Raw genomic sequence first — 10,837 nt, 5'->3', positions numbered from 1 at the left:
ACCTTACAACCAGTAGATATCCCTTAACACTTAGGCGGCTCCTTTAGTCTACAGTTCTGCCATGAGAAAAAGAGTCAAGAAAAAAAACTTGAGCCGATCAAAGTACATTCCCTCTTCCCCCTTCAAGACCTAAGGCAGATAAAAACTGACTCTACTGGAAAGTTAGGAGATATGCCAGATTGCCTGGGATTGGGTCTATCCAAAGAAGTTAATCCTGTAAGTAAAGGGGAGACTGAGAAATTCCCAGCAGCTGCCAGAGCCACCTTTGCTCTGGGGAATTTCCTCATTCTTTCCCTGCACTGCAAGGGTTACTCCACCTGAATGCAGTAAAGTCAGTCACACTGAGGCCCTTAATTTTACACCTATAGTTGCCCCTATGTGAAAACATCTGGTCCACTCGTGGGGAAATCTATGGTGCCACTGATAGGAGTCATAATTAAATGGAAGTTCAAAACCTGGAGAGATATTTTCTTATCTAGTTGTCTGATTGTTTCTTGGGGATAATCTAGGCTAAATGTGTGTCTAAAAAATGATGTTTCATTGTAACATCTGGTATCTAAATGAGTTTGAAGCATTGCACAATCTTGCAGTTAAAAGTTAGGGTTAGGTAATTGTTTAGTTTGTGATTTCAGATAATTCAGCCAGAGAACTTAAATACTTAGGATAAAGAAAATTAAAAGAACTCTGCTTCCAAGTTGGCAAGTAACTCCCAATCATTCAGTGTTATTTTTTCATCAATTTTGAACTGGGTAGCCTGAAAAGATTTCACTAGGTGTACCAGTCATTAATTTGGGCAAGGATAGTAAATTATGATTTGGTATCTGTTCCCCTTAGTGTATAAGATTCAGGAAAAAAAAAAATGTTGGATTGGGACGTTGGTCTGGCTTATTGAAATAACATTGAATAGCAACAGTCTTGGAAATTTTTTTTTAAAAAGCTTAATTTTGGATATACATGGTAGTGTGTAGTTCTCTTTTAAGATTTTCTCCAGGTGATTTAATGAAACTTAATACTACTTTAGGAACTTCAGAACAAAGAAAGTGACTTAATGATCCTAAATAAATTTCTTCTGATGGTAGAGATCCTATTTTCAGTTTTGTGTGAGCAAGTTTTTCTAGTGTAGGAGAATGTAAAAGGTATGAAATTTTATAAATTGCATCTTAAACTTGTATCATAATTTTCAACATCCAAACCTGGAAATTGTGACTTATGGTTAAAATGCCTTAGGCATGAGGTTTGTGCTCAGAATTCCAGTTTTCCCAGACCTCAGCCAGGACTTAAGCTGATATGCAAATAGAAGAAGCCTGGAGCACTCAGTAGGAGACAGATCTGAGGCCCAAGGGAAAAAAAAAAAAAGAGTAAAAGTGTCTTTTTATGGGAACTCAAACTAGATTAAACCAGAGAGTAAATTTTATGGCATTTACTAATTACAGGCCGGTCAATTTTTTCTAGGACTTTTGCTTTTTTTCTTAGATTCTGTATTTTTTTTTTTTTTTTTGAGCTCATGATTTTGATCCTATAGACAAGTTAATGTTTTTCTGATAAGTTCTATTTTTGATCAACTATGGAGTTTTTAAACATTGCAATGAGATTTCACCTGAGAAAGCAACAAGGCCTTTACTATTGTGTTGTGTTACACTTGTGTTACATGTTGTATGTCAGTATGTCTGTGTGTATTTCCATATATATAACAATTGACAGATGAGGAGCGCTCATGAAAAATTTTAAAAATGGATCCAAATATCTTTGACTCACGTGATTCAAATGGTTCAATTTAAATTAGGTAAACAGATGAAAGTAAAGATGTCTTTAAAATTAAGCTTATAAGTTTTTCTAGGTGTTCAAAAATAAAACCTAACAAAATGTTTATGTCTATAAAATAATCTGATTAAATTCAAAATTTACAAGTATTGTTTCCAAATGTGAACAGAAGGAGGTTAACAGATAAAAAAGAGAAACTAGAAGGTTCTAGGTATGGATTTCATAGAGGGAAAATATGTTTCTGGATAAGAGTCTATATGATTAAGTAATTAAGAGGGTTTAAGTAAATGATATAAAGAAGGTCTGTGTAAGTTGCTTATAAGTGTAAGTTTTTGAGCAAGTAATCTTAAAGAAATTAAACAGCTGGTTAAACAAGTGCTATTGTTTTAGAGAATTGTGCTATGTTATCTCTTTAAAAGCTAAACTTGGTTAATATAAAAACATCAATGTAATTGGTGCTATTAATGTGTTCACATCTTCCAGGTATACAAGTCTGTTAGGTATAAGCTTCAAAAGAGCATTATATCAAGCTGTGTTCTAAAGTTGTATGATAATTTTAGGCTTAAAAGAAAGATATGTTGGAGATATAATTAAATCATTTGTGTTCTATAACTGGGCTTGTTATCAATAAGATATGTACAGTTCTATGTTACTTTTTACACTGAGATACAACTTAAGTGTATTTTTAAGTTAATGAGGGCTTAATCTGTGTAAAGGTTTTATTGTAAAACACAAAAGTACTTTACTACTTTTCTACAAAAGGTTAGAAGCGTTCAGCCTTTCTTTAATTCATGTTTTAGATGTGATATTATGTTATGTTTGCTCAAGTTCACAACAATTTATGTAGGCTTTGTAAAACGATGTCTAAAAAGCAAAGATCAGTCTCAGAACTGCAGTACTTAAGATTTATGAAGAACCCCGCCTTACTTGAGATAAAGCTCTATGTCCCATCCCACTATATGTAAAAGTAACTATAAAAAAATAGGCTAGATTTCAGTACATTTAAAGTTGTGTCCAAAAGTTAGTTTTTGTTAAGATTACTAAGATCTCAAACAGGGGATTATAATGTATAACTCTGCCAAAATTCAAGGTAGCTATTATATAAACTAAGTATGTTTTTACTCTTTGATAATTTTATCTTGTAGTTTTCAAAATGGCTTAAAGATTGCCTGTTAATGTTTTGCAGAGGTACTGATTTAAGAACTCACAACCTGGGTTAATGTAAGATAAAAAGTTATCACCTACAGGATAGAGAGATAGACATTAAAGCCCAGTGTGCTTAATATAAGGCTGTTAACTTATTTGCTAGATGTTTAAGATCAAGTTTTAAAATTAAAAATTTGGCTTTTGCCCTCTGAGTCAGTCTGAGTCAAGGGATAGGGGACTTTTCCTAAGGGCTCTGCAACTCTAGGCCACATAACCTCCTGAACAGGGAGATTAATGAGACCAGTGGAGGACAGAAAGCCAATCAGTGCATTTGCTGTGAAGAGGAGGGTCATCAGAAAAGGGAGACATCCCTGATGCTTCTGAGGGAAGCCACATGGTCAAGCAAGGCCTGGACCCATCCTAGCGCAAATGGCACTAGCAGATCTGAGAAGCTGCTGTAAGTTCCCGAGGACTCCCAGGGAAACTCAGCTGACTGTTAACAATAGATGGAAACAAAAGTCAGTTTGACTTGCTTCATCTTAAACACTTAGCAAAGACAGTCAAAGTCAAAACACAGCTATTCCTGGGCATTTTTAAATAAAATAATAGTTAAATGTAACTTCCATAAATAAGTAAACTGGAGGCTTCAAAAGAGATTCTCAGACAGGAATGCCTGATAACTATCAAAAGGAACTGCCAGAGTAGTTTTTAGTTCAAGGCCTTTATTTCTAACCTACACAGGTAGGCATGGTGTTTGCTAGTATGGTTATCCAGCCCTGAGTAACAGAATTAAAGATTTCTCTATTAGACACAGAGGTCAAACTAGTAAAAGGATTTTGCAAGATCAGATGACATTAAATTATTAAACTGTGTCTTAAGGGAAAGGACATCTGTAACCCTAAAAGTTAAATGTTATGTTTACAGTCCTGGTAACTGAGGATGTTAAAGCCTGATGAGGGAACTTATGTATAGTGACATGTTCCAGCTTTTGCAACACTTATTCAGTACTCATGGTTTTTGTTTCTCTCATAGAAACACCCATCCCCAGATGACAACCTGTTTTTCCCCAACCAGATCTCAAATGGAACTGACTTCTAAATGGGAACTCACGTCCCCCAAGTCGCCCCCCACGTCTTCAAGCCCCCTCATGTTCGACACCCCTTTTCAGCTCTGAAGCAGCCAGAACGAGTCATCGCCCCTTCTCCACACAGCAATAAAGTTTCTAAAATTAGGGGGAAACAAAGCCAAAAATGGAAAGGCAGTGTAGATAGGTAAATCGAGTCAGGTTGGGTCTAGGAGGCCAATTTTAGGTAAGTCTGGAAAGTTAAAGACTGTCCCCTGAGGATTACTGTTTACCAAGATGTAGAGTCTGCCTAAATAGGCCCCCAACTGAGGGAACCATGATTGGTTCCCAAGTTTCCAGACAAAGGGGGGAATGAAAGACCCCAGCCCAGAAACCCCAGGCCCCATTGTGAAACCATCAGGGCGTGTTGCTAACCCACGTAAAGAGAGGTCTCTCTGTTAATCAGTTAAGGGTAGTCTATTGTGAGGGGACAGGATGGTTGAGGAAGAACAGAAAAGCAGATCCCAAGGCATGCCTGAACAAACAGGAACTGATAATGATAAGCAGGAACAGAAAAACCAGAGTGTTAATATGTAACTGTCATGAGGTTTATCCAGGAACATAAAGTGAAAAACAACTTTGCCCTTTAGGTAATCTATATGTTGGGTTCAAAATAACCAATAAGAAACCTGTCACTTCCCGTGCGCGCGAAACCTGCCCCATTATCCTATAAAAGACCTGTACCCCAAAGCCCGGTGTGCCAGTTCACCAAAGCTCCGGCTGAGGTTTTGCTGAGCACCCACAGGCGTCTGTGTCTGAATAAACCTCTTGCGTTTGCAGCCAGTGCCTCGTGCGTCTTTCTTGGACAGGGAATCGGTGGGTCTTTCAATTAGAGACTGTGAAACCCACAGGAGGGGCACTTTGGCTTGTGGCTGTATTATTAGTGTCTAGATCAGTGCATAGCAGGTACCAAGCATTCCATAAATATTGCTGGATAAGTGAATGAAATATCTCATGCTATTTGTGTTAGCTAAATTCTTAATTATTCATAGTTTAACCTTGCTAACCCTGCTAGGGAGCGCTTTAGGCTGAAACATTTTACTCATGAATCAGAAGACCACGCTAACAAGGTGTCTGGAAACTGGAGAACACTTTTTTTTTTTTTTTTAAACTTAATTTTTTAGTTGTAGATGGACTCAATATCTTTATTTTATTTGTTCTTCTATTTTTATGTGGTGCCAGGGATCGAACCCAGTACCTCACACGTTCTAGACAAGTGCTCTACCACTGAGCCACAACCAACCCCAGCCCCAATGAAGGACACTTTTTATATATAAATTGTCACAAGGATTGAGAAAATAGATTAACATGTGAAAAATAAATGGCTCTCCAGGATCCCACTCTTCTCAATGCTTTTGGCTAGTAGTGAAATGCTTGTGGTCCTCTCAGGTGAATGTTTTTCCCCAAGTTTCCCCGTCTCTTGACAGGCTATGGTTATAACATTGTTTGAACAAAATCCCAGGATTTGGGAAACCGAATTCTTTCCCCAGCTCCACTAATTACTAACTGCGTGACTTTAGCTGTGTGACTTTACTCTCTCCAAGCTTCAGATTTCTCACCTGTGAAACCAAGGTAATTATCCTGACACTGCTTCCTAGAGATGTTATGAGGAACAGTTAATAATAATAATCATTAAAGAATTATTTCCATCTTCATTGGCTATTAATTTAGTTCCATGTATGCAGAACTCTATTAACTCTATAAGGAGCAAAGGAAATGGATAACAAAGAATCTATCAGATATCATTGTCTACTTAAGAGAATTCCTGTTAGAATATAGAAAAAAGAAAGTAATAGCATTATGCCAGAAAAAGAAAATGCCCTCTATGCTCACAATTTTCTGTCATCTTTTCTCTTATCTAAAACTTTACTTTCTCAGATGTGGTAGGAGAGAGAGGCTATGGTGGCTTCATCTCATAGCATTTCAAAACCTTAAAGGATCTCAGCAGTTCTATCTCTCCTCAACAATCTGAGTTTAGAGATAATGCAATTGACAACCAGAGAGATTTGAGAGTTTTCCAAATTCACCAGGCTGGATCTCTAATCTCTTAATCACCAGTTCATGTACTAGGCCATTTTTTATTGTCCCAGAGAACAGCAATGGTGCCACATTTTATTGCAGCCAGCATAAATGGTTCATAAATTTTTTCCATGAGAAGCCCATTACTTTAAGGCTATTAAATTATGGATACTTTTGAACTTGAGGATATAATTCTAATAGAACATTCTCAATTCTGGTAAAAGATGATAAATAAGAATTAATATTTTTTTGAACCTCTTATCACATTGTATCTAAAAATTTGACTGGGCTCTTTATATTCATTATTTTCATTCACTTTCACATGTAAGAGAAGTATTACACTTATTTGATAAGTAGTAATGCATTATAGTTATTTTATAACTGAATTCCAAGAGGCTTGTGGAATAAATAAGTAGTGAAACTAAGATTTGAATTTAGATTTAACCAGGGGTAGTGGTACATGCCTGCAATCCCAACAATTCTGGAAATAGGAGCATTGTAAGTGTGAAGCCAGCTTCAGCAACTTAGCAAGACTCTGTTTCAAAAAAAAAAAAAAAAAATTAAATTAAATGGCTGAGGGTGTAGCTCAGTGACAGAGACCTCAGGGTTCAATTTCCAGTACAAAAAAAAAAAAAAAAAAAAAAAAAAAATCCAGTTCCTAAATTCTTTTCTTACCATCATACAACATAGGAAAACAATATGCTTTGGTAGAAACCTATTCCCATCATCTATATCAGGGTTTAACTACATTTTCCTTAAAGGACTCAACAGCAAATATTTTCAGTCTATAAAGTTTGGTTGTATCTATTAAGCTTTGCTGTTTATCATGATAAGCAATAAGTAAACAAATGTACATGTCTATGTTTCAATAAAACTTTATTTACAAAAAAAGTTGACTGGCCCACAACTGTTGTTTGCCAATCCCCAATCCTTTTGAGTTATCTGATTCTGACTGTATGAGAAATATTTTATAAATGACACTGTAAAACACAAATAAATTCTGTTTGTGAGAAGATCAAGTTGAATTTCTTCCCTACTGTGGAAGAAGTAAGTTTTTCTTCCACTTTTACTTCATTTCAGTATTTCTGATCTATACATATGCCTGTTCTTTGGGTTCTCTTTGAACTGGATTGGCATCTGCTTTTCCCCTTATTTAATTAATGAGTTGAATAAAGTCTTTAATAAATATATTATTTATAGTTGATGAGAGTCACATTTCCTTCTCCAAAATTTATCCTTTATGATATAGTAAAAAGCTTTAGCCTACTTCCTTCACTATATTCTATCTTATAAAAAAATGGGACATCATCACTTTCTTTCATCTTGAGGATATATAACAACACAAATGTTCCCAGGTCCCTGCAGAGACTCAGAAAAATCCTCTATATCTGACATTCTTCACTGGTTACACTTTGCTATTATTTTCTTTTCATTTATGCAACATAAAAGTTTCTTCATATCAATCATGTCAGTGTATGCCATAACAGAGAGCATCAACACAATTTACTTGTTGTTTATGATACAAAGTTGATAGAAAGAGAGAAAGTTGCTAATGTGATAAAGTGGTCTCCTCTACAGATGTGACAGAGGTGTTCTTTTTATGTTTAGCTGGGGCACTAAAGATAAAGCACATAGATTGTGGAAATAAACATACTCCTTCATACTTACTATCTATTCTCCCTCTCTCAGCTCCCTCCTAAGCTGGATAGTTTAGTAAAGGATTTACCAAGGACTGGTCAATGACAGCCATATACTGGCAACTGTTAAAATTTCAAGGTTATAAGAAAACTTAAGGGTCATCTCTTTCATGACAACTAAAACTACAATGTAACATCAACAACAATAGTAAGAGCTAACATCTATTCATTATTTATGTCAGGCATCATTTTATACTTTTATATATAAAATGCCTATGATAGGACATCTGTTCTCTTGATATAATTATTTTTTAATGACAAAATGTTTTACTATTAAAATAAAAACCTTTGTATAAAAGTATTACAGATCAAAAGCTATATTTACACTTATTGATTCAAAGTCCAATTAAGCATCAAACTCTGAAAGGGTACAGCAACAGGCTATACATGCAATACACTGGACACACAAACACTTAAAATTCCTTTTCTACCATATAATGATTTATGTGAAAGGAAAGAAAAAGACAAAATCTTTTTTAACAACCCAAATTTTCCAAACAACAGGCTGGGGATGAAGTTCAGTGGCATATGGGCATGGCCAGGAACAAGGTTCTGGGTTCTAATCCCCAGCACCACACAGACAGACTCCAAGTAAGTACCAATTTGAATAACCTCTAAACATTTAAAGCTTCCCAATTACATATCTAATAAGGCTGAATTACAATTTAAGATTCCAAGAAATCTGCCCAGAAACTACAATGGCAGAGATACCAAGTTAAAAAACCATTGAAAGTTATTCATCTCTGAAAAGGCACTTCTCATTGTTATAAAAAAAAAATGCTTAAAACCTGAAAAAAATCCCTGTACACAGCAACACCCAGGGATAATATCAGAAACTGCAAAGAACAATAGTCTAGTTATTATAAAGTTTCTAAAAAGTTTTACAGCAAGAATTTATATGAGACTACTCTGAGGTTTCCCCATCCTAAATTCCCAGAATTTCTCTTAAGACAATTGTTTTAAGTAGTGCAGTGTCATATTGCCCACAGACCTTTGGAAGATTGTAAACAGGATGCACCACTTCACTTTAGGGTGGAAGAAATCAGAGGCAACAAAGTCTCAACTGTGACAAGTTATATAGTAACCACAATACACGCTGGTATTCTCATGAGAGGCATTCACAGTAATATACTTCATTTCCCAACAATTACTAGTTTTTCCACATTGTTCTAAGATTTTCATGACTTGATTCTGTTAAAAATGTCAATTAGTGTGAACATTAAAGTCATAACCATTGTTTTTGTATAAACAAGTCGGAGGGCTGCTCTCTGGAACTCGACAGAACAGTTAGTATTTTTATACCGTGTTTTTAAGTGCTCAGGGTTTATGGGTAGATTTCAGGGCTATTTCAACACCAATTAAATCAAATATGCTGTTAAAACTCTGATTTAAAAAGAATTCTGAAACTAAGTGACTAGAGAGGACTCCTGGAAAAAGAGAGAGGGGCTATGTGATGGGGTCCAGGGGAAGCAGAGGAGAAACTACAGGAGGGTGAAGTGTAACCAGCCACATATCTCCCGTGATGTTCCAGAAATATGTGCCAGTCTAATGAGATGAACTTGACTTGAGTTTTCCATAAGGCAGACTGATCGTCAGGACTCTTAATCAATGACAAAACCGAGAACTTTAAGGGCAGTGTGAGAAGCAGAAGGCCAGCATCTGGTGGGTATTACCCTTGCATTTCAAATTCCTGTTTCGGGCTTTTCAAGTAATCATGAACATTCCCAAAGCCATGATACTTGGCTAAATACACAAGGACCCCAGTTGCACACCGTCCATCTCGTTGGCGGCAGAAGCTGCAGTTGCAGATTCCTCGACAAGGTGGGCAACGCCAGTCTGGATTTGGCAAAGCATCCTTGACCTCTTCACCATAACGGTTTCGAAGGCAGGGACCACAGAACTGGCCTCGAAGGCCCCAGCAGTCTGGGTTTCTGCAGTTGGTTTTGGTATCAATGGTTTTCTGTCGGCACTGATGACAAGCAGACCCCAGTGAACGGTTATATGTCTTCTCTCGAGAGAGAGAGTTGCTGCAGATGTTCTCCAACTCATCCTCCGTGATTTCTTCCCCTGGGCGAATTATATGCGGAAGGGTCATGGATCCTGGGCGCCGACTTCTGGGCGTATCATCGTCCTTCATGTATCCGTCCACAGTCTTCCTCTTTCTCACCAGCATAAACTTATCATCTTCCTCTTCTTCCTCCTCCTCTTCTGTGGGAAGAGCACTAAGGGACCCCCGGATCCGGGATCTTGACCCAGTCAGAGGACGAGCTCTCCGGTCAGGGTTCCTCCTGGAAGCCACACCTGGGAGTGTACGCCTTCGGGGTGTCTTGGACTGATTTACTGATCTTGGGCCTGGGAGGGAACGTCTTCCAGGGAAGGAACCAGGGAAGCTTTCTAATTCTGACATGAGTTTTGCAAGCATTGCTTTGTTCTGCTTTATATTTAAAGCCCTTTTCTCGAGAAAGTTCATGCCACTTTCATCTTCTGAATCAGAATTGGAATCAATAGTGAAATTCTCTGAGGGCTTGGGGGGGTGCCACTTTTTTGTTGGCTGCACTTCATCGCCACCCTGAGAGGTCCAGAAAGTTTGTACTGGCTGCGGGTCCTATGCTGGCTGCGGGTCTTACAGCCTTCCCGGTTTGCCTGCGATCTCGTGTTTGCGAAATTATCAGAAGCAAAGCTGTCACAACTGTCATCAGAGGATGACGAGGTTTCCATGGAAATCAACTTCATATACCTGAATTTCTTTAAGTTCTTTATTCTGAGATCCTTTTGCAGCACGCGGCGACCCTTCATGCTGGCGGCAGGCACCCAGGCTGTGCTCCGAGCCCGGTGAGCCCAGCAGCCACGAGCCGCGGTCCTACAGAGGAGCTGCAGAGGGAGCCGAGCTGCTGGCAGGAGGGGCGCTCCAACCTGGGCCTTGATATAATTATTAACAATCCTTCTTCAACTGTAAAAGTAACCTGGTTTACATAAGTGATGTGCTCAGCCCATTTCTGATATCTGGATTGATCTTCATACAGTTCTAAAAATTTAAGTATGATGATGATAAGCCCAGAAAAGTTACTTGCCTAAATGCACACAGCTAATA

At 37.6% G+C, this 10,837-nt stretch overlaps 1 pseudogene; it reads right to left on the bottom strand.

The window, feature by feature from the left end:
* Positions 1 to 9,415: 9,415 nt before the first annotated feature.
* On the bottom strand, positions 9,416 to 10,542 carry LOC143408652 (cell division cycle-associated protein 7 pseudogene; annotated as a pseudogene).
* Positions 10,543 to 10,837: the final 295 nt, after the last annotated feature.

The sequence above is a fragment of the Callospermophilus lateralis genome, chromosome 1, assembly GCF_048772815.1.
Source record: "Callospermophilus lateralis isolate mCalLat2 chromosome 1, mCalLat2.hap1, whole genome shotgun sequence".
NCBI lineage: Eukaryota > Metazoa > Chordata > Mammalia > Rodentia > Sciuridae > Callospermophilus > Callospermophilus lateralis.
Note: the sequence above shows the minus strand (reverse complement) of the source record. Positions and strands in the feature narration are given on the sequence as shown.